The following is a 24067-nucleotide window of genomic DNA, read 5'->3' as shown; positions in this document are numbered from 1 at the left end:
TGCTGCCTCTCAAGGCCTTTGGGAGCTTGGGGCCAGGGCCCTTCAACCTTTCCGGCACAGTGAGCATCAAAGCTACCTTTGTCTTTGGCTGATTGTAGTGGTTTTTTGTTTTCGTTTTTTATTGTGGAAAAACGTACATAACCTAAAATTTATTATCTTAACCATTTTTAAGGGTACAGTTCAGTGGCATTAAATGCGTTCACATTGTTGTACAACTATCACCACCATCCATCCGCAGAACTCTTTCACGTCCCACACTGAAACCCTGTACCCATTAAACGACGCCTCACTCTCCCCTCCCCCAGTCCCTGCAGCCACCATTCTATTTTCTGTGTCTGTGAACTTGGCAGTTGATCGTTTTCATGGAACAAAGCCACTGAAGTGTGGTGCGCACCTGGAGGAGGCACCGGCCGCCCGGCACCACCTGGAGACTTCTGATACCCGGTCGTGCTCTGCTTAAGACGTAGGCTTGAATTTGACACTTCTTCTCTTGTGGGTCACAGACCCCCAAAGTCCATTTGACTCTAAACCTGTGCTCAAAACTCTAAGGAATGCATTTTGAATGGGGGCATTTCAGGAACCTTGGTTGGGGAGGGCAGGGGCTTTGGGACAAGCTGTGAGTTTAGAAAGTTGAGATTTTTGGCGTCTCTCAAATCATACTTGATTGCCTATTCATAAGATCAGCTTTGTCCCCGGTCATCCAGGTTTCCAGACTTTCTGTTCCTTCTTGCTGACAGCTTATTTATTACAAAGGAATGTTCTGGTTGCTTGGAACAATCAGAGCTCTATATTCACAAGAGAGCTGCCATGGGTAGTATTTCACCGACCCCTCGCACTGGGGGCTGTGAGCTGTGTACAAACTCAGCTTCTCTGCTTGAATTACCTCCTCTGGGCCTGGTGGGGTGAGCTCAGTGCAGGGCAGGCGGTGCATTTTAGTGCCGTCATAGCCTGAGGCCGTGGCTCTGCAGCCGTGGGCTGGCCCTACCAGCACTGGCTCTGGCAGGAATAGTAATCACGCTCGCTCCCTTCTCGTAAGATCCTGCCATATGCCAGGCACTGTCTGACCCGCATAATCTCACAACTGTTTTAGAGAGGGTTGACCAGACGCAGATTTGAGATGAGGATTCTTAGGCAGGTGACTTAATGAGTGGGCACTATCGTAGATGTGAGGGAAGCAAGGATGGGGCAGGGGAAGAGGGGAAACCGGGGGGCGGTCTTGCTGGAGTGTAACCGCAGCCTGATACCACAGAAGCTCTGACATCACAGAGTTGCTGCTTGAAGGCAAGGGCTTTGTTCTCCTCAATGTTTTTCAGATTGACTCTCCCCGACCCCGGGTGGGGAGTAGGGGTATAACCTCGAAGGAATCTCCGGGTGAGGAGGTGGCTGAAGGGGGACAGAGAAGGGTACAGCTGGAAGCTGATAGCAGCCCAGCTTGGGAAGGAGGGGCAGGGTGAGTCTCCAACAGCATCCTCTGGAACAACCTTCTGAGGTGTGTACTAAGACTAATCCCCATGTTACAGAGGAAAACTGAGGCCCAGAGAGGGCAAGCGACTGGCCCAAGCACATCCTTCCGGTAAACGGTAGAGGCAGGACCTGGACCAGGTATGCCCACCCCAGAGTCACCCACCCACTGGCTCTTATGCAGACTCTGATTCCTTCCAGGAGCTCTGGCTGATCCCACGAGCCCTTTTCTCTGCCTGGCTCTGGCTTTCCCACTGCGTGAATGGCAGATAAGCCCCAGATCTCGGGGGCTTAATGCAAAAGGAGTTTCTGTTTTGCTCACATGAAGTGCAGCTGGCAGTGGCGGGAGGGGAGTCGAGTCCCATTCAGGGCCTGGGCTGAGGGTAACGCTGCCATCCTGCAAGGACAGCTCCCAGGAAGCCCCAAGGAAGTGGAGGGTCCCGCAGGAGGCTGGTAGGGGCTGGGCCTGGAAGCCATGAACCCCACTTCGACCACATTCTGTAGGTGAGAAGCCAGCCACAGGCCCCTCCAAGATGCTCGGGAGACTGGGAAAGGGAGACCCCGCCTACACAGATGCTTCCCAGCCTCGACTCCGCGGAGCAGAGTAGAACCACAAGTAGGGCTCACAGCCTCTGACACGGCCACCTGCACCACTTCCTTGGTCCTAGGGGTCAGCTCAGGCCCCTAGGACCAAGGGGCCTGAGCCGTTTTTTTTTTTTTTTTTTCTTTTGTGTGAAAAAAAGAACCATCCAAAATTTATTCTCCAACAGACAGCATCAGCAGGTAAAAACTACAGGGGTTTCTCCGTAGATCATACATTCAGAAGGCATTATTAGCTTAACAAGTGAGAAAGCCTCTGGTGTGTTTTCTGTAACAATATCCACTTCACAGTGTAAACAGGCACTATTATTGTGTTCACGTACAATTCCAGAAGGAAAGGCACAACTTGGCAAAGCAAAAAAAATTTTTGGGGGGGTCCTAAAGTCAGGTGCAATTACCGAGAGACAGACTTGAGAACAGTCGCAATCGACTTCTCCACATAGAGGGGCAAAGACTTCACCCAGAAATGTGGGTCTTTCTTTCTCCTTCCTTGTTAAATCCTCAAGAGTAACGCCTCATCGTCTGCTTAATATCACATATACAAAAGGGGAATTAAGAAAAAAAGAATCACAACAACATCTTGAACTTCCAGCGGCTCCCACCAATACGTTAACTCTTAGGTTTATGACAGGGCCTAGGAATACTTCAGCAGTCATCAAATAAGAAAATAGAGACTATAGCTACAAAAATAACACATGAATGAGGTAGATAAATTAAAGCTTTCACATCCAGGACTTGCCTGTTCCAACTTGGTAGCCTTCATGCAATACTGAGAAAAAAAAAAAAAACTTCATAATTACTTGGCATAAGTCACAATCAAGGAACTTCTGGTACAAATTAGTATAAGAAGTTATTAGTATATGATAAGAAAACATGCCCTTCCAGTGAGTTTGTTTCTTCAAGAACGGACACCCAGCACTTCAGAGTAGGCACTGGTGAACTAAATTAAGTCACCTGAGATTCCCTGCTCAGGTGCTCACCTCTCCTGGTTTTAGGAAGAAGAAGGGCATCTGGAAGGCATAGGGAGGACCTTGGCACTCTTGGGGCTCCAACTGAACTGTATTTAAATAAGCAGCAACACACACACTGACTCTCTAAGGACTAAAATCCGTCCACTTGAGGACATTCTACTTCAGGTTCCAAGGTTGAAAAAAAATTTGGAATTCTACAACCTTGGTTTAAAAAAAAAAAAAAAAGTACATTCAAAAAAGAAAAGAAAAATGGGTGTAGGGTTGGGAGAATACAGAACAGGTCCCTAAACAGATGACAGACCTTGTCCATTTACCCGCATACAGTCACCACAGAAGCAAATATACACTACCCACCCCCACCAACCCCCAAACAGGCAAAACAGTTGTATTTTATCCCTTGTCTCTGTCCCCTCCTCCAGGAGGCTGGATGTCCTTTAACTAGCAGATGCCTGGGACGTATCTTCAGGACTGTTTCTCAGGTGGCACCTGGTTCTGCCTTTGTGTACCGTTTCACCCCTGGAGGTGGGTGGGTGTGGGTGGAGGTGACAATGAGGCAGTTGGGAGCTGGGAAGTCTGGCTGGAATCAGCATGGGCACTTATTCAAAGAAGCCAGGTTTAGAGTCAGACAGAGTGAAGATAACAGACTTGGAGAAGGAATTCTAAAATCCTATCCTAAACAGAGTCTGCATCTCAGGAATCCAACTGAAGTCCTTGGACCTATTCAGTCCCTCAAAAACTGTATCCTAAGCCAGAGCCAGGTAATATGGAGGTTAGACCTCAGTCCTGTGTCCCATGGAACTCAGAGTCCAGTGGGAGGGAAAGAGGATCGGCACACAGGAATATCCCAGGAGGAGCAGCTTCATGATAAGAGGAGGCACCTGGGGCTTTGGGAGCCCCTGACTGAGACTGGGGGACTCTGGGAAGGCTTCCCAGAAGAGGTGAGGCTGAGTTTAATCTTGAGGGGTGGCTAGGAGTCATCCAGCAGGGTTTTGAGGGGTGGTGGGCTGGAGCTAGGTGCCATGCCCAGCCCTGGGAGCAGCATGCCTGCTCAGAAGGAATCAGGTGACCCATGAGGGCCCTGAAGGTGCCAGGGGCTTGGGCTTGACCCTGAAGGCCGTGGGGGATCACTAAAAGGTGACTTGGGGGAGAATCATAACCAGGTGTGTGTGTTCTGCATGCCAGGTGGAGAATGGGGAGGAGGGCATTACATTCATCCAAGTGAGAAATAAAGACCTGAATGGAGGCAGTGGCTATAGGGACAGAGTGTCAGGGTTGGGCTGCAGAGATATTTAGGGTAGAATGGTGGGTTGGAGGTGACTGGAGGGGAGGAATCAGGATGGCATCCAGTTTTCTGGGGTTAGGAGCTGGAGAATGGGACCATTCACTGAGAGGTGCTGAGGCCATAGACCTTGGTGTTCCAACAGGATCTTAGAAGCCAAGTGTATGTATTCCTTGCTCGGGCTGCTGTAGCAAAATGCCATGGGCTGGATGGCTTAAACAGCAGACATTTATTTCTCACAGTCTGGAGGCTGGAAGTCCAAAATCAAGGTGCCAGCATGGTCAGCTTCTGGTGAGAGCTCTCTGCTTGGGTTGCAGATGGCCGCCATCCTGCTGTGTGCTCATATGACCTCTTCCCTGTGTGTGTGAGCATGAACATGGTGGGAGAAAGTGAAAACAAGCTCTGTGGTACCTTTTCTTATAAGGGCACGAATCGCATCATGAGGACCCCACCCTCATGAGCTCATCTAAATGTAATAACTTCCAAAGACCCATGTCCAAATACCTAACATTGGAGGGTAGGGCTTCCTCATATGAATTTGAGGGAAGGGGACACAGACATTCAGTCCATAACACGAAGTGACCTTAGGCAAGCCATTAAGCTTCCAATGCTTCAGTTACTCATCTGCCAGGTGCCTTCATCCAGGGTAATGTGAGGATCAAATAAAAAATGTGTGTGAAAGTGTTTTGAAAATCACAAGGCATTTTGAAAATTTAAGGCGTTAATTCAAGGAGAAGGGGCCACAGGAGAGACCATGACGTTGACCTGCCAAGAAGTCGCTGGAGATGCCTGGCTGGGGGTGCTATCTGGCTATTCTGGAGCCAATCCTGGTCTCAGAGCTCCCCAAAGAAACTTCTACCCTGCTGGGGCCTGAGCTCAGAGGCCCCACTGGGGTGTGGATCATTTGAACTGTTCTAGCACTGTGGGGACATCCCACTGAATGCTTCTGGGTGGAAGGTGAGATGACCTTTTTTCTTTTTCTTTTTTTCTTTTTTTTTTAATAAATTGGAAACTGTTTTCTCCCCTTTTCTTTTTTCTTTTTCTTTTTTCTCTTTTGGCCACGCCACATAACATGCGAGATCTTAGTTCCCCAACCAGGGATCAAGCCCGTGCCCCCTGCAGTGGAAGCACGGAGTCCTTTTTTAAAAATAATTAATTAATTAATTTGACTGCGTTGGGTCTTTGTTGCTGTGCGTGGGCTTTCTCTAGTTGCGGTGCGTGGGGGCTACTCTTCGTTGTGGTGCGCGGGCTTCTCATTGCAGTGGCTTTTCTTGTTGCGGAGCACGGGGTCTAGGTGCAGGGGCTTCAGTAGTTGTGGCACACGGGCTCAGTAGTTGTGGCTCGCGGGCTCAGTAGTTGTGGTGCATGGGCTTAGCTGCTCCACAGCATGTGGGATCTTCCTGGACCAGGGATCAAACCCGTGTTCCCTGCATTCACAGGTGGATTCTTAACCACTGCACCACCAGGGAAGTCCAGAAGCGTGGAGTCTTAACCACCAGACCTCCAGGGAAGTTCCGAGATGACTTTTTTGTCATAACCTCCATGGCCTTCATGGGCCCCAGAGACTGGTCAGTGAGTGGGCTCTAAAGGCAGCCATATGATGGCCTTGGCAATGAGCCGCAGCCCTCGGACTGCCAGGAGAACCTCCCAGGGCTCACGGACCCTTTTACCTCATCATTGCTTTGGGTATTTTCCTCCCTTGTCTTTGGGAAGCAGCTGTTTGCAGAGGCCCATGGAGCTTTCTCCTTTGCTCTGCAAAAAATGTTAAGCAAACATTTAAGGAATAAGGGCTTTATAATGATGAGAGTAAACACTGAGGAATACCAGCTATTATGGAATATAAGTGTTTAAAAAAAAGAGGAAAGGAAAAATAAATGACAAAGTGCTGCTTGTCTCAAGCGGGCCTCCTACTGACTTGCAGCTGTGTGAGGCAGGGTGGGGGACCAGCCTTTCCCATGCTTCACGTTTCAGGTTGCAGCTCCCGCAGACAGCTCCTAAGAGGCTCAATGCCCAAGTGTGTTCAGGTAAAATGGGCATTTCCTCCTCTTGGAGAAAGGAGGAGAGCAGAAGAGATGGGATGCCGAGGCCAGAGGACCAGCTCGGCTGTGCTCTGAACTGTGGGGCACCCCCCACCCTGAGGAAAAGATGGACAGGAAGAGGCCAAGGAAAGGGAGGCTGGGCAGCTCTGGGGATGGCAGCAGAGACTTCACCACCAAATGGAAAGCCCAGGCAGGTGCCAAGGGCTGTCTCAGGTCTGGGTGCTCCCATTCCTCCCCACATCCCCAGCCCACTCCCATGCCACTCACCCCACGCCTGCTAAGCCTAAAGGAAAGCCTTTTTCTGAGTTCTCATCTGGGGGATCATTCAGTTTTCCTCTGAGAAACAATGCCTCAACCTCACTCTGGGGGCATAACATAGTGGTTGGACAGCAAGGGTCAAATCCTAGTCCTGACACTTGTTGTCTATTGGCTTCAGTTACCTCCCCTGAGCCTTGGCTTCCCAATCTGTAAAGTGGGCTAATAAAGAATCTACCTCATTGGGGGACTTCCCTGGTGGCGCAGAGGTTAAGGATCTGCGTGCCAATGCAGGGGACACGGGTTCGAGCCCTGGTCCGGGAAGATCTCATATGCCGCGGAGCAACTAAGCCCGTGCATCACAACTACTGAGCCCGCGAGCCACAACTAGTGAGCCCACTTGCCTAGAGCCCGTGCTCTGCAACAAGAGAAGACACCACAATGAGAAGCCTGCGCACCACAATGAAGAGTAGCCCCCGCTTGCCACATCTAAAGAAAGCCCGCGTGCAGCAACAAAGACCTAACACAGCCAAAAATAAATAATAAATAAATAAATTAAAAAAAAAAAAAAAGAACCTACCTCATCGGGTTGTTGTGAGGACTGGATGAGGTGGAGCTTGGACAGGGCTGGGCCTGGGGTGCAGAACACGCTGAGAGAGTGTCACCACTCTTATCCCTGTCTCCTCTCCCCTCCCAAGCTGGGATCCAGCAGTGGCCTTGGTGGCAGCTGAGGTACACATTCTTAGAGAGTCGACTTGCCAGGCTCACCCCAAAGTGAGCCTCCCTGGGTCCTCAGTTGGGTTTGACCTCCTTCCAAACTGCTTGCCTAGCATGCCCTAAGACGTGGGAAGATTAATGGCTTCCAGGGGGTCTCTTTACCTCCCACTGGAAGCCACTATCTCTTTCTAGAATGGCTTTAGAAAAGACGTGTCTCATTAAATTCAGACATTTGGAAACCATTTGCTGCACCCCAGACCTCTCCAGATGGGCCAGGCAGCCAGCGAATGAGCTGGGGAGTGAGGACCCACATTAGGAAAACACAGGGGAGGGTGCTGTGTCTGACATCGCTTACAGTTCAAGAAGGTCTGGTGAACTTCTTGCTCTGAATGAGCTAAAGGTGTCGGGAATTCCAGGGCCTTTGATCCTCAGTGGGTTCTTTGAAGGAGTTGAGCCTGGGGGGCTTAACTTGGGAGGTGGGGGGTCATGGTGGAACTTATTGAGGCGATTTTTCAAAACCTACGTCTTCTCCCAGCCCCGACCAGGGCATCTGGGAACCTATCGGGGAGGGGCTGTGTTGATACAGCTCGTACACATCCTGCCTCTGGCTGAGGGCCACACGTGTGGACTCAGGAATAGAGAATAAACAGCGTGTGGTAGTGACCTCCCAGTGTGGCTGCAGCTGCTAGACCACGAAGCTGGAAAGTGGACCCCACCTTTGTGTAATTTCTTTCTTTCTTTCACTCAATGAATGTATTTGAGTTTCTACTATGTGCAGGGTAGTTACCAGGCTCAAAGAATACAAAGATATGTAAAGGGTAAAATGTCCTTATCGTCATTGAACTTACATTCTCTTTTCTGTTTTTTTTAAAGATTTATTGATTGATTGATTGATTGCTATGTTGGGTCTTTGTTTCTGTGCGAGGGCTTTCTCTAGTTGTGGCAAGCGGAGGCCACTCTTCATCGCGGTGCGCGGGCCTCTCACTATCGCGGCCTCTCTTGTTGCGGAGCACAAGCTCCAGACGTGCAGGCTCAGTAGTTGTGGCTCACGGGCCTAGTTGCTCCGCGGCATGTGGGATCTTCCCAGACCAGGGCTCAAACCCATGTCCCCTGCATTGGCAGGCAGACTCTCAACCACTGCGCCACCAGGGAAGCCCCTGTTTTTTTAATTGAGGTATGATGTACAGTATTATGTAAGTTTCAGGTATATAACAAAGCGATTCACAATTTTTAAACGTTATAGTCCATTTATAGTTATTATAAAATATTGGCTATATTCCCTGTGTTGCGCAATATATCTTTGTAGCTTACTTACTTTATACACAGTAGTTTGTACCTCATAATCCCCTACCCCTATCTTGTCCCTCCCCCCCTTGCCTCTCCCCACCAATAACCACTAGTTTCTTCTCTGTATCTGTGAGTCTGTTTCTTTTTTGTTATATTCACTAGTTTGTTTTCTGTGTGTAATTTATTTATTTATTCCGTTTTCACATTTTTATTGGGGGCCACTGAGGACGGGGTGCTCACACTTCCTCCTTCCACTCCAAGCTGGGCCTTGGTGTCCTGGGGGTAACTGAGCACGTTCCCATCATCTCGGAGGAGCTCTGGGTGGCTGTAGGGTGTGGCCTGGTTGACCAAGACATTGTACATGCTGTAGGGGCCGAGTGTGGGCAGAATTATAGCGAGGCCCAAATGGTGAAGGATGGGACAGTTCCGGCTCCTCGGCCCAGGCATTCTTGATGAAGGCAGTGAGTTTCACAGCCATCTTGGTCTCCACATCTGTGTAACTCATACCTGACAAATTTCTTCACAGACATCACCTCACTTGACATCCAAGGTTACACTCTGGTAGTCAAGGCTGCCGTATCTCCATTTTACAAATGAGGAAGTTGAGGCCCAGGTAGGACAGGTGCACACAGCAAAGAAAGGATAAGCCAGAGTAAGAATCCAGCTCTTCTGACCCACACAGCTGTGGTCATCCCAGTCTAGATCATGCTGAGGGTGACCAGTGGAGCTGGGCCATCATCCAAGTGTAGGTGGGACACTTTTTTTTTTTTGGCCACGCCACGCGGCATATGGGATGTGGGATCTTAGTTCCCTGACCAGGGATAGAAACTGTGCCCCCTGCAGTGGAAGCATGGAGTCATAACCATTGGACCGCCAGGGAAGTCCCTAGGTGGGACACTTTTAAATGTGCATTTCCAAAGCATTTCTTCTATCCCTTTGTCAAACAGACCTTGAAAGGACACCAGTTGTCTTGTGTGCTGTCATTTTGGGCTACGTTGTCATGATTCTCTTAGTATGGTTCTGGAATTAAATAGCAAAACCCCTCAGAGTTCCCCTGCTTGCCATGAGTGGGTACTTTTCAATTGTCAAGAAATGAGAGGAAGCTTCTCGACTCTCTTGGAAAGTTCTGGACAGAAAAATAAATGTTCAGACACATCCTAAGAGTCTAGTGGGAAAAACTTAAAGCCAGCTCATAATCAGGGTTCAGACATAGAGAACGATCTGATGGAATGGGTTCCCCAAAGTTGGGTGACTTGGAAGATGGAGTGAGCCTTCGGTGAGGAAGTCACAGTGGCCGTAGCAAAGGTCCAGCAGCGTGGATCAGCCTTGGCAGCAGGGCCTGAGATGTGTGTACACATTCCAGATATGACCTGAGGCTGGCCTGACCACGCCCCCCGCCCCCCCCCCCCAAGACCCTGTGATCCAGGAAGGTGACCGGCTGGGACATCAATGAGAGAGCTGTCACTTGAAACCCAGCAACCCTTCTGAAGCAGCTGGTCAGGAGAAGGGCAAGGATGGAAATTTCCTGCTGGCCAGAGGTGGGGTGGAAGAGGGTGAGATGGTCAGAAGTGGCCCAGGCATTGGGCATGAGTAGGCATGGCTAGAAGCCCATGGGCAGCTCAGTAAGAGACTGCACAGAACAGAAGGAGGGTTGGACCGGAGATAGAGGCAGTGGTTCTATCGTATGTGAAACCTTCTCCCCTGCCCACTCTGCCAGGGGCTTCTAGAGGGAATGACTGGAGAGTTCATCTGCCGCCCCAAACACTGGAATCTCTGCTCATCAAACAAATGGTGGGTTTGGTCAGTGCTACAGATGTGACATTGACAGACGCCAGCGGGTAAGACCTGGAGGCATCTGAGTTACGTTCATTTGAGGGAGGTGCTGCAAATTCAGGCTGTTTCCGCTGCTAGGACCCCATCTGTCTGCATAGGTTGGTGAAGCCCAGGGAAAGTGGAGCTGCAGATAAGGAAGGTGGCTCCACTGGGAAGCTATTTGCTGAGCTCACTGTAGTGAATGCCGGCTGCCTCCTAAAGACTCCCCTCCAGGACAGAGTCTCCCGTTCTCCCAACACCTTCTGGCTCACAGCTCAGTCCTCTCTGGGAATTGCCTGCAGCCAAGACCACATCCTCTTCCTGGGCAGCCTCGCTGGGGAGAGAGACGAGTGGTCACTGAGTGGGTAGGAAGGCCTGACCCCCTCTCTGTAACGGGAACAACTCTGAAGGGCTTCCCAGCGGCACAGCTCCCCGCAGGATTGCCGGATGCCTCTGCGGGGTGGCATCGAGGCTCACCTGCTCCCTCCGCCCAGCCCTGCTTCCCGCACTCGCCCAGCAAAGGTGTTGGCCCCAAGAGCACTGCCCAGGAAAACTCCTGCTTGCTAAGCTCGGCCTCAGAGTCTCCTTTCGGGCTCCTGAGCTAGGACAGCCCAGCCCTGTTTTGTCTCCATCACTGCACTACCTCCTAAGTGGGAGGAAAGTTGGTGATCAGAGCCAGAGGGCCGCCGCCAACCTTGGGACCCTCATATATGAGCCCTGCCCTGAGTACTCTTCCAGAGCCTTGGCGATGTGTCCAAAGAACGGGGCGGGGGGAGCCCTGGGCAGAGAGTGTTGCGGCCGCCAGGAGCCTGACTTCTGTGTGTCTTCAGCCCCATGCGGAGTCTTAGGAAACACAGAAAAAGCAGAGTCTAGTTTGACTTGCAGACATTTGGGGCTGTTTATTGACCTCGATGGACTTGTACCATGGGAACAAGTCTCACCGAGGCCTTGCTTGTAACCAGAGAGCGTTTTTTATCAAGATTTGTATATAGGTCAGCCCCCTGGTAGTAGTCAGGGTTCTCCAGAGAAATAGAATACACACACACACACACACACACACACACACACACACACACACACGAGTAGGTATGTGCGTGTATGTGTGTGCGTGTTTGTGTGAGACAGAGAGAGAGAGAGTTATTTTAAGGAATTGATTCATGTGATGGCAGAGGCTAGGCAGCCTAAAATCAGCAGGGTGGGTTGGTGGGCTGGAGATGCTGAAAGACCATCCAAACACCGTCTGCTGCAGAATTCCCTTTTCCCCCGGGGGGTGGGGGGGCTGGTCAATCTTTTTTCTCTTAAGGCCTTCAACTAATTGGATGAGATGCAACCAGATTATGGCGGGCAATCTGCTTTTCTCAAAGTCTCCTGGTTTAAATGTTAATCTCATCTGAAATATGACATCACAGCAACATCCAACTACGACTGACCAAATATCTGGGTACCATGCCCCAGCCAAGTCGACATAAAACTATCCATCACATCCCTCCGTGTTGTGCAGTTTCCATCTAGGAAACTTCGCCCTCGTCACCCTATAATAAGCAGGCCGGGCACCGTCAGGTGAGCGGGGAGCCACGCGCCTGCTCAGCTAGTGTCATTCTCCAGTGAAGGTGAATGCTTGCCACCAGGGATTCACTGTCTTTACCTTTCCTCGTGAACTTTAGACGTTTTATCATCTCTAGCTCCTTCATTTACCAGGGGCTGGCAAGCTGATTCTGTAAATCACATAAGGACACATAGTAAGTATTTTAGGCTATGCAGGTCATATATGTCTCTCTTGCATATTCTTGTTTGTTTGTTTTACAACTTTTTAAAAATATAGAAACCACTCTTAGCTTGCTGGCCGTATAAAAATAGGACGAGGGCTGGATTAGCCCATGAGCTGTAATTTGTCAAACCTTGATTTAAACTACTAACATTCCGGGTGCATCTGATTGCTTGAAATTCCTGGATGACTTCCAATCCCTAAGTGCACTCCTCCAACTGCATCCAAATCCAGGTGTTCAACAGAAACCTAAGTGACATCAAAGCTGCAAGGTCCGCAGGAAGCGAAGGGCTTCCTCCTCCCGGGCTCTAATGACCAGATCTCCCCCTAAAGATGGGGACGGCTTCTCCATCACGAAAGCTTTGAGCTGGGAGAACAAAGGGCCAAGGAAGACCATGACAGAACACCAGCTATGCCCTCCCTCCAGCCAGCTGGTTGCCCAGCACAGGCCCCTCCAGTTCTGTTGGATGCTTAGGGTCCCCAAGAGGGAGCGCTACCCCAGGTGGCCTGGAGGGTCCCCCCACCTGGGCGGGGAGGAGAGCAGCTGCATGGGCTTGGACAGCCGCCTGTGGCCAGAGCACACTGAGCCCGCGTGCAGCCTGCAGCCGCCCTGGGATGAACCACCTTCAGGCAGGAGGCCTGACGGTCAGCCTCCAGGGGGCTTTTCAGGGATCAGGGTCATGGCATTATGAAACTTGGCTTTTCCGTGTGTGTGGCGGGGTGAGGGGGGAGCTCTTTATGAACCACTTGTAGATCAACTCAACTGCACAATCCTGTCGGGTAAAGACTTTGTGGAAAACTGTGAGCTCTTACACCGGCAAATGCTGTTTTAGCATGTGCGTTCCTATCTCCTGTGAGAGTTGAATGAGAATAAAAATCGTCCTGTTTGCTGCTCCTCTAGTTTTGTGTTTGATCTGGCTGTAAAGAACTCTTTTCTCAGAAGCGGGACTTTTCATTCCTCTCCTTCCCTCCCTCCCCTCCTCCCTCCCCTCCTCCCTCCCTCCCTCTCTTTCCCCATCTATCCTTGTCTGCTATTGCACCTGCTCTGAGAGATCCCCATATTAAACCTGTCTGCAGGTAGCTCAGGGGAGGGCATGTGTAAAGCAAATATGAAAGATCTTTGTGCCTTTGTAGCTCTCTCTTCCTTACTCAAAGTACTGTTCCTGTGACACTAACAGCACAGTGAAAGCAGACCCGGGGGCCAGGCCTCTGAACGGCAGGAGAATGAAAATGGACCAAGTACTGGATTACTATGCAAAACCCCTTCTGGCCACAGCTCTTTCTACCAGTGGCATCTGCCCTCCAGCCCGTCCTGCTTTGTCCTCAGGAGAGCCATCTTTGGAACATCAGGAGACGCAGGCCAGGCCCTTCTCCTCATGAGGCTGGGCAGAGCTAATCAGACACCACGGGCTCTACTGTCTAAGAGTTCTCAGCCCAACGCCGAAGACTGTGACCACATGGCAAGCTCCTCCCCTGAAGGACCCACCAGAGTGAGCTGCCCCAGAACAGAGGGTCAGAAACATGCAGAAAGAGCCAACTATGAGTGTCATTTGTTGTGGTGGCCCCCAAGCTGTAAGCTTATTCAGCTTTCTGCTTTCCGGAGAACTGCTTGTCTCTCTCTTGGTATGCACTCCTGACGCTGCGGTATTGAGCGTAAAAAAGGAAAATGGCTTGCGGCCAGTTTCGCTCCAGGTGCCTGCTCTGCATCTAAGAGCCCCTGGTTGTTCCCCAGAAGAAGGACGTGCTGCCCTGAGGGGGAAGTCTGTATCTCCAAAGAATGGCCCATAAGGCATGCTGACGCATAGATAGTGGTGCATAGATAGTGGTGCATAGATAGTGGTGCATAGATAGTGGTGCATAGATAGTGGCGCATAGATAGTGGCGACGGAATTATGTGGAAATACAAGGTTTACTGATGTATTGTCTGATATTGGTTCCGTACTAAACCTATATATACATTCATGCTCTTTGAATAAACTTGCCTTGCAAAACCATCAGTTGTCTTGGCCCTTCTGACCCCATACTGGTGCTTTTCAGTTCCTTACACCTCACCGCCAGGAACTTCTAGCTTTCTGCAGCCGGTCTGCGGCAGTTGCCTATCTCCATTTCATTTAGTTGTTTTTCTGGGGTTTTTTCTTGTTCCTTCATCTGGTACATAGCCCTCTGCCTTTTCATCTTGTCTATCTTTCTCTAACTGTGTTTCTTGGTCCACAGGCTGCAGGATTGTAGTTTTTCTTGCTTCTGCTGTCTGCCCTCTGGTGGTTGAGGCTATCTAAGAGGCTTGATGGGAGGCTCTGGTGGTGGGTAGAGCTCTCATTTACCAGTTTTATTTTACATAGGATGCCTCATTTACTAAAACCATAGATTCCAAGTTGCTCCATGAAAAATGTGATATTCTTAGCTGTCAACATTAGGGAATTTCCCCAATCACATTTTTAAATTGATTTAATGTGTTATTTTTGAAAACATAAGTTGGGATATCACAAAATGGACTTAGCCTGCAGAGGCTTACTTTCAACCAGAGAGCTCCATTTCCATGTTCCGCTTAACAGAAGCCAAAATGATCTTCCTTCCCAAACCTCTTCCTTTTCCTGCACTATCTAAGAAAAAGTAACCACACTCTACATAGTTCCCTAAGCCAGAACCCTAGCAGCCATTTTTGCTTCTCTTTTCCCCTTCCCGCTCCATATCTAGTCACTGAGCACTTCTATTCTACCTCCCAAATGACCTCAGATCCTTTCCCTCCACTCCAATCTCTGCCACTGCCTTTAGTTTGAACCCTCACTCCTCTCTTAGATGAATATAAAGTCTCTTAATGGGTTTTGTTGCTTCCATCAGTCCTACTTATTCTCAAGCGTGACCTCACTACAAACCACCTGATAGTGACTCCTTAACTTCACAACATTCAATGGCTCTCATGTTTCTGGGAAGAAAACCAAGCTCTTTACCCCAGCATCTACTTGGGGTTAATAGATCTAGGTTTGAATTTCAGGTTTAAGTACTTTGCAGCAGTGTGACCTCAGACTATTGGGCTTTCTAAGCCTTTGTTTTCTCACCGTGCCTGAGGTCACTGAGGGCAGGACTATTTTTCACACACGGGTGCCTGGCATGTAGGAGGGACTAATCAATGTTGAATGAAGGGAAAGTATTTTAAAATCCACATCAAAAAATTGCTCCTCCTTAAAAAAAGAAAATCCTGATACACTATGCCACTTCCAACCAAATTTGACTTCTACCTTTATTTTCTGATGATCACAATAAGGTGCCTTTGGGGATCCACACAATCAGGGATCAAATCCTGGCCACACCCCTGAGCAATCATGTGACCTTGGGAACGTTACTTAGCTTCTGTAAAATCTGTAAAATGAAGGTTTCTGAGGATTTTGTTCCCGAGGGTTAAATGAGTACCTCACTTGGAACGGGGGCGGGCGCATAGTGTTTGCCAAATGTTAACTATCGTTATCATCTTCATCAAATCAAGACCGTGGTACTTCACTTTGTGACTCTCAAGTTTGTATGAGAAAATCGTGCTTTATGCGTTGTTGTTGGCTAAAGTAGGGAAACCTGGAAACTCCTGCCGTGGAAGAGAGAAACAGGCGAGAAAAGCGAGTTGCTGAATCCCAGCGCCTCAGAGGTGGGAGGGAGGAGTTCGGTACCTAATTTACTGATGAGGAAGTGGAGGGGTGATGTGTCCTCGAGTCTCATTCAAGACACAGCCACAGCTCTTTATTGAGAGTAGGACCAGGGCCCCGGGGGTTGCTATGGTTAAACTGTAGGCGGAAACTAACACTCTTTGGAAGGCAAGACAGGAGGAGCATTCAGTTATAAAAAACGGTCAAAAATTGGGGTGAAACTAAGTTCGTTGAGCGATACATCAAATGAGTCAACTGTCGACCCGGTGAAACCGAGTTGCTAACTGAACTGGCATTTTACGAACAGGGGCTTTCTACAGAGCCCACTGACTCAGGACGGCTTCGATTAACAAACGCGGCGTTTTTACTGAGCTCTGACCGCCACAGCAACAGTCAGCTCTACCCACCACCAGAGCCTCCCATCAAGCCTCTTAGATAGCCTCAACCACCAGAGGGCAGAGAACAGAAGCAAGAAAAACTACAATCCTGCAGCCTGTGGACCAAAAACCACAGTTACAGAAAGACAGAGAAGATGAAAAGGCAGAGGGCTATGTACCAGATGAAGGAACAAGAAAAAACCCCAGAAAAACAACTAAATGAAGTGGAGATAGGCAACCTTCCAGAAAAAGAATTCAGAATAATGATAGTGAAGATGATCCAGGACCTCGGAATAAGAGTGGAGGCAAAGATTGAGAAGATGCAAGAAATGATTAACAAAGACCTAGAAGAATTAAAGAACAAACGAACAGAGATGACCAATACAATAACTGAAATGAAAACTACACTAGAAGGAATCAATAGCAGAATAACTGAGGCAGAAGAACGGATAAGTGACCTGGAAGACAGAATGGTGGAATTCACTGCTGCAGAACAGACTAAAGAAAAAAGAATGAGAAGAAATGAAGACAGCCTAAGAGACCTCTGGGACAACATTAAACGCAACAACATTCGCATTATAGGGGTCCCAGAAGGAGAAGAGAGAGAGAAAGGACCAGAGAAAATATTTGAAGAGATTATAGTCGAAAACTTCCCTAACATGGGAAAGGAAATAGCCACCCAAGTCCAGGAAGCACAGAGAGTCCCATACAGAATAAACCCAAGGAGAAACACGCCGAGACACATAGTAATCAAAGTGGCAAAAATTAAAGACAAAGAAAAATTACTGAAAGCAGCAAGGGAAAAACGACAAATAACATACAAGGGAACTCCCATAAGGTTAACAGCTGATTTCTCAGCAGAAACTCTGCAAGCCAGAAGGGAGTGGCATGATATACTTAAAGTGATGAAAGGGAAGAACCTACAACCAAGATTACTCTACCCGGCAAGGATCTCATTCAGATTCGATGGAGAAATCAAAAGCTTTACAGACAAGCAAAAGCTAAGAGAATTCAGCACCACCAAACCAGCTCTACAACAAATGCTAAAGGAACTTCTCTAAGTGGGAAACACAAGAGAAGAAAAGGACCTACAAAAACAAACCCAAAACAATTAAGAAAATGGTCATAGGAACATACATATCGATAATTACCTTAAACGTGAATGGATTAAATGCCCCAACCAAAAGACATAGACTGGCTGAATGGATAAAAAAACAAGACCCATATATATGCTGTCTACAAGAGACCCACTTCAGACCTAGGGACACATACAGACTGAAAGTGAGGGGATGGAAAAAGATATTCCATGCAAATGGAAATCAAAAGAAAGCTGGAGTAGCTATACTCATATCAGATAAAATAGACTTTAAAATAAAGAATGTTACAAGAGACAAGGAAGGACACTACATAATGATCCAGGGATCAATACAAGAAGAAGATATAACAATTATAAATATATATGCACCCAACATAGGAGCACCTCAATACATAAGGCAACTGCTAACAGCTATAAAAGAGGAAATCGACAGTAACACAATCATAGTGGGGGACTTTAACACCTCACTTACACCAATGGACAGATCATCCAAAATGAAAATAAATAAGGAAACAGAAGCTTTAAATGACACAATAGACCAGATAGATTTAATTGATATATATAGAACATTCCATCCAAAAACGGCAGATTACACGTTCTTCTCAAGTGCGCACGGAACATTCTCCAGGATAGATCACATCTTGGGTCACAAATCAAGCCTCAGTAAATTTAAGAAAATTGAAATCATATCAAGCATCTTTTCTGACCACAACGCTATGAGATTAGAAATGAATTACAGGGAAAAAAACGTAAAAAAGACAAACACATGGAGGCTAAACAATACGTTACTAAATAACCAAGAGATCACTGAAGAAATCAAACAGGAAATAAAAAAATACCTAGAGACAAATGACAATGAAAACACGACGACCCAAAACCTATGGGATGCAGCAAAAGCGGTTCTAAGAGGGAAGTTTATAGCTATACAAGCCTACCTAAAGAAACAAGAAAAATCTCAAGTAAACAATCTAACCTTACACCTAAAGAAACTAGAGAAAGAAGAACAAACAAAACCCAAAGTTAGCAGAAGGAAAGAAATCATTAAGATCAGAGCAGAAATAAATGAAATAGAAACAAAGAAAACAATAGCAAAGATCAATAAAACTAAAAGTTGGTTCTTTGAGAAGATAAACAAAATTGATAAGCCATTAGCCAGACTCATCAAGAAAAAGAGGGAGAGGACTCAAATCAATAAAATCAGAAACGAAAAAGGAGAAGTTACAACAGACACCGCAGAAATACAAAACATCCTAAGAGACTACTACAAGCAACTTTATGCCAATAAAATGGACAACCTGGAAGAAATGGACAAATTCTTAGAAAGGTATAACCTTCCAAGACTGAATCAGGAAGAAACAGAAAATATGAACAGACCAATCACAAGTAATGAAATTGAAACTGTGATTAAAAATCTTCCAACAAACAAAAGTCCAGGACCAGATGGCTTCACAGGTGAATTCTATCAAACATTTAGAGAAGAGCTAACACCCATCCTTCTCAAACTCTTCCAAAAAATTGCAGAAGAAGGAACACTCCCAAACTCATTCTATGAGGCCACCATCACCCTGATACCAAAACCAGACAAAGACACTACAAAAACAGAAAATTACAGACCAATATCACTGATGAATATAGATGCAAAAATCCTCAACAAAATACTAGCAAACAGAATCCAACAACACATTAAAAGGATCATACATCACGATCAAGTGGGATTTATCCCAGGGATGCAAGGATTCTTCAATATACGCAAATCAATCAATGTGATACACCATATTAACAAATTGAAGAATAAAAACCATATGATCATCTCAATAGATGCAGAAAAAGCTTTTGACAAAATTCAACACCCATTTCTGATAAAAAGTCTCCAGAAAGTGGGCATAGAGGGAACCTACCTCAACATAATAAAGGCCATATGTGACAAACCCACAGCAAACATCATTCTCAATGGTGAAAAACTGAAAGCATTTCCTCTAAGATCAGGAACGAGACAAGGATGTCCACTCTCACCACTATTATTCAACATAGTTCTGGAAGTCCTAGCCACGGCAATCAGAGAAGAAAAAGAAATAAAAGGAATCCAAATTGGAAAAGAAGAAGTAAAACTGTCACTGTTTGCGGATGACATGATACTATACATAGAGAATCCTAAAACTGCCACCAGAAAACTGCTAGAGCTAATTAATGAATATGGTAAAGTTGCAGGTTACAAAATTAATGCACAGAAATCTCTTGCATTCCTATACACTAATGATGAAAAATCTGAAAGAGAAATTATGGAAACACTCCCATTTACCATTGCAACAAAAAGAATAAAATACCTAGGAATAAACCTACCTAGGGAGACAAAAGACCTGTATGCAGAAATCTATAAGACACTGATAAAAGAAATTAAAGATGATACCAACAGATGGAGAGATATACCATGTTCTTGGATTGGAAGAATCAACATTGTGAAAATGAGTATACTACCCAAAGCAATCTACAGATTCAATGCAATCCCTATCAAATTACCAATGGCATTTTTTACGGAGCTAGAACAAATCATCTTAAAATTTGTATGGAGACACAAAAGACCCCGAATAGCCAAAGCAGTCTTGAGGCAAAAAAATGGAGCTGGAGGAATCAGACTCCCTGACTTCAGACTATACTACAAAGCTACAGTAATCAAGACAATATGGTACTGGCACAAAAACAGAAACATAGATCAATGGAACAAGATAGAAAGCCCAGAGATTAACCCACGCACCTATGGTCAACTAATCTATGACAAAAGAAGCAAAGATATACAATGGAGAAAAGACAGTCTCTTCAATAAGTGGTGCTGGGAAAACTGGACAGCTCCATGTAAAAGAATGAAATTAGAATACTCCCTAACACCATACACAAAAATAAACTCAAAATGGATTAGAGACCTAAATATAAGACTGGACACTATAAAACTCTTAGAGGAAAACATAGGAAGAACACTCTTTGACATAAATCACAGCAAGATCTTTTTTGATCCACCTCCTAGAGTAATGGAAATAAAAACAAAAATAAACAAGTGGGACCTAATGAAACTTCAAAGCTTTTGCACAGCAAAGGAAACCATAAACAAGACAAAAAGACAACCCTCAGAATGGGAGAAAATATTTGCAAATGAATCAACTGACAAAGGATTAATCTCCAAAATATATAAACAGCTCATTCAGCTCAATATCAAAGAAACAAACACCCCAATCCAAAAATGGGCAGAAGACCTAAATAGACATTTCTCCAAAGAAGACATACAGACGGCCACGAAGCACATGAAAAGATGCTCAACATCACTAATTATTAGAGAAATGCAAATCAAAACTACAATGAGGTATCACCTCACTCCTGTTAGAATGGGCATCATCAGAAAATCTACAAACAACAAATGCTGGAGAGGGTGTGGAGAAAAGGGAACCCTCTTGCACTGTTGGTGGGAATGTAAATTGATACAGCCACTATGGAGAACAATATGGAGGTTCCTTAAAAAACTAAAAATAGAATTACCATATGACCCAGCAATCCCACTACTGGGCATATACCCAGAGAAAACCGTAATTCAAAAGGACACATGCACCCGAATGTTCATTGCAGCACTATTTACAATAGCCAGGTCATGGAAGCAACCTAAATGCCCATCAACAGACGAATGGATAAAGAAGTTGTGGTACATATATACAATGGAATATTACTCAGCCATAAAAAGGAACAAAATTGAGTCATTTGTTGAGACGTGGATGGATCTAGAGACTGTCATACAGAGTGAAGTAAGTCAGAAAGAGAAAAACAAATATCGTATATTAATGCATGTATGTGGAACCTAGAAAAATGGTACAGATGAGCCAGTTTGCAGGGCAGAAGTTGAGACACAGATGTAGAGAATGGACATATGGACACCAAGGGGGGAAAACTGCGGTGAGGTGGGGATGGTGGTGTGCTGAATTGGGCAATTGGGATTGACATGTATACACTGATGTGTATAAAACTGATGCCTAATAAGAACCTGCAGTATAAAAAAACAAAAAAAAAAACAAAACAAAAACAAAAAAAACAAAGAAACGCGGCGTTTCCCACAGGACCGGAAAGCTCGGAGCGCGAGAGATGAATGGAAACCAGAGTCCGGGGCGCGCTGCTCGGGGGGCGGGGCAGCTGGGGGCGGGGCATTGTGAGTCACATGCCTGCGCTCTGAGGGAACTCTGGTCGTGATTGGTCCGTCGTAACCAGGTGACCGAAGGACACATTCCGGTAGGCAAGGGCCGGCCGAGCTAGCTACTTTCAGTTGGGAGGCGGCGGCGGAAGGAGGAGGAGCTCCGGCTGCGCTCTCTCCCTGCAGTGGTTGCGCGTCTCAGCGCTTGTCTGGTTCCCACCCCTTTTAAATAAGCCGGTCTGGTCACCGCCCTCACAGACTAGTTGGCTCCGGGGAGGCGGCGGCGGCGGGGGTGCGGCCGGGGCCGGGCCCCTGCCCGGGGCCCGGCGGCTGGGCGGACAGGAGAGCGGCGGGCGAAGTCGCGTCTGCATGTGCGGCACAGCCCCGGCATAGCCTGGGGCTGCCAGTGCCCGCCGCGCCATTGTTGGGGGAGGGGGCGGCTTCTGAGCTCAGCGGAGTCGGGGGACGAGCGGAGGCGGCGGCGGCGAGGAGTGAAGGCGCCCCATGGGGAACTCGCTGTCTTGTTGCCTGTGCCCCAATGCCAGCCCCAAGGTGGGCCGGCGCAGGGGGTCAGCGAAGCCGGACTACGAGTTTGAGGTCTACAAGGCGGCGGCCGGGAACGCGGTGGCAGTAGCTCTGGCGGCGGCTACCGTGGAACCCGCCGAGTTGGATTTCGCAGGTGGCGAAGGCCACCACCTGCAGCACATCAGCGACCGGGAGATGCCCGAAGGTAAGAAGCGGCGGGCGCGCCTCGCCCCTCGCGGGGTCGGCGCCGTCTGCTCTCGGGCCTACCTCTGGCCTCCGCCGCCCCCAGGGTCCCCCGGGAGGGAGACGCCGCCTAGGGCTCCTTCTTGCCCGGAGTTGGCTCTCCCAGGGCTGGGCACCGGGGACGAAGGCTGGCTCTGCTTGGCATCCCCACCCCTTATTCTTTACCAGTCGCGTCCGGCCAGTCTCCTTCCCTCTTCCCTACCCGAATGCCCAATTCTTTCCCCCGTTCCCATTTCCCAGCCCGGCCTGAGACCCTCCAATCCGCGGCCCTTCCTGTTCGTGGTTCTATTTAACATCTCGTGGGACTTAGCAGAGACTTTCTGGTGTATTCTCTCTTTTCTTAATGAAAACTTAAATACTCTAACTTCGGCGTAACCATCCCGTCTCCCTATCCAGATGGTACCTAAGCGAAGGAACTAGGTAAGGGCCTGATGATAGACTTCTATTCGTTAAGGTAGTTGATACTCGAGACAATTAAGACAAACATTAGAGGATTTGTCATTTAAATTCAAAATAGAGATGGACAGAGTCAGTATGGTGTTCTTAACTAAAATTCTTTGGATTTTAATGTTTTCAGTCGCCCTGATAGAAGCTACTTTATCCCTTCTAACTATAATTTGAACACGATAGGAAAGAAAATGGTGGGAGAGGGGCTTAAAATAACTGTGAACGGTGTGAAACGTTACTGCCACGGCTGCAGAGAATAGTTGTTGGGTTTTTTTTCTTTACCAAAGGAGACCCCATGGAGTTCTGATTACTTTTAAATTCCCACTTTGACACAAGTATGTCTTCAGCTGCACAGCCTTAACCGACTTCTTTTGCACGTTGCCTGTTCTAAGGGAGCGGTGAGGTGGTTCCTGAGACTGCTGGACAGAAGTTTCAAAGGAGAAAAAACAAATTCAGATTGTCATTTGTGATATAAAGGTTTGGGAGTTAACATACCACATCCATCCTGCAGAAAAATGTCTCCATGGCTCCCTCCTCCGCCCCCCCGCCCCCAGTAGAATACTATTTAACTTTAAGAATGTTCAGGTAAAAGTTCTGAAGGCTAAGTGGCTGGGGGTGGGTGTTGTCGGGGAGGAGAGGAGAGAGAGAAGAGAGGAAATGTTTGATTTTTGCCTCTAGAATTTTGGAAAGGGATGGCTCTAGGTTAAAAAAAAAAAATTTCTGGGTAGCATAGTGGCACTTTAATAAAGACTGTTCTTTGAAGTATAAAACATTGTATCATAAAGATGTTAAAGCCCCACTGGCCCATTTGTTTCATTTAAATGCCAGAGATTATTTCATTATTTCATAGACGAAATGTCTTACAGCTCTTCTATTTAAATTTTAGTTGGGTTTATTTAATTTCTTTAAAAGTTAGAATAATTAAGCCTGTGGATTCACCCTTATGATGGACGTGGCTTTGTAAGTGGAGAGTACTCCCTTTTCAGAATAGTTAGATATTGTGAAAGAATGAACAAATTATGTGAATTAATTGTAGCTTTAAACACAAAGCATGTAAGTACTTGTGAAAACTGGTCTGCTTGTTGCTATAAGGTAAGCCTCTAAATGATTTTTAAAAACAGTTAGTAGTTGGCTAATGTAGGATGAGAGACGAAAATTGGACCTTTATAGAATTCTTTTAAGATTTACAATGCATTTTCTTGTGTATTTCACTTGGCCCTTCCATCTACAAATAAGGCCCGTATATATTCTCCCTCTGTTGCCGATGAAGAAGCCAAGACTTAGAGATCTGAAATGACTGTGTAACACAGCTACTGAACAAAAGAGACAGACTTGGGAGGTGGTAGATATGCCAAATTCAGTTCTTGGGATGCTTAAGAAACTGTTTAGAGTGCAC

The 24067-nt window shown here is 47.1% G+C and overlaps 1 protein-coding gene across 1 annotated transcript in view; it reads left to right on the top strand.

The window, feature by feature from the left end:
* LOC114238627 (uncharacterized) overlaps positions 1-24067 on the top strand; it is a 312107-nt gene that overhangs the window by 255901 nt on the left and 32139 nt on the right.

This window comes from Balaenoptera acutorostrata, chromosome 1 (assembly GCF_949987535.1).
Source record: "Balaenoptera acutorostrata chromosome 1, mBalAcu1.1, whole genome shotgun sequence".
NCBI lineage: Eukaryota > Metazoa > Chordata > Mammalia > Artiodactyla > Balaenopteridae > Balaenoptera > Balaenoptera acutorostrata.
This window is presented reverse-complemented; position numbering and strand designations above follow the sequence as displayed.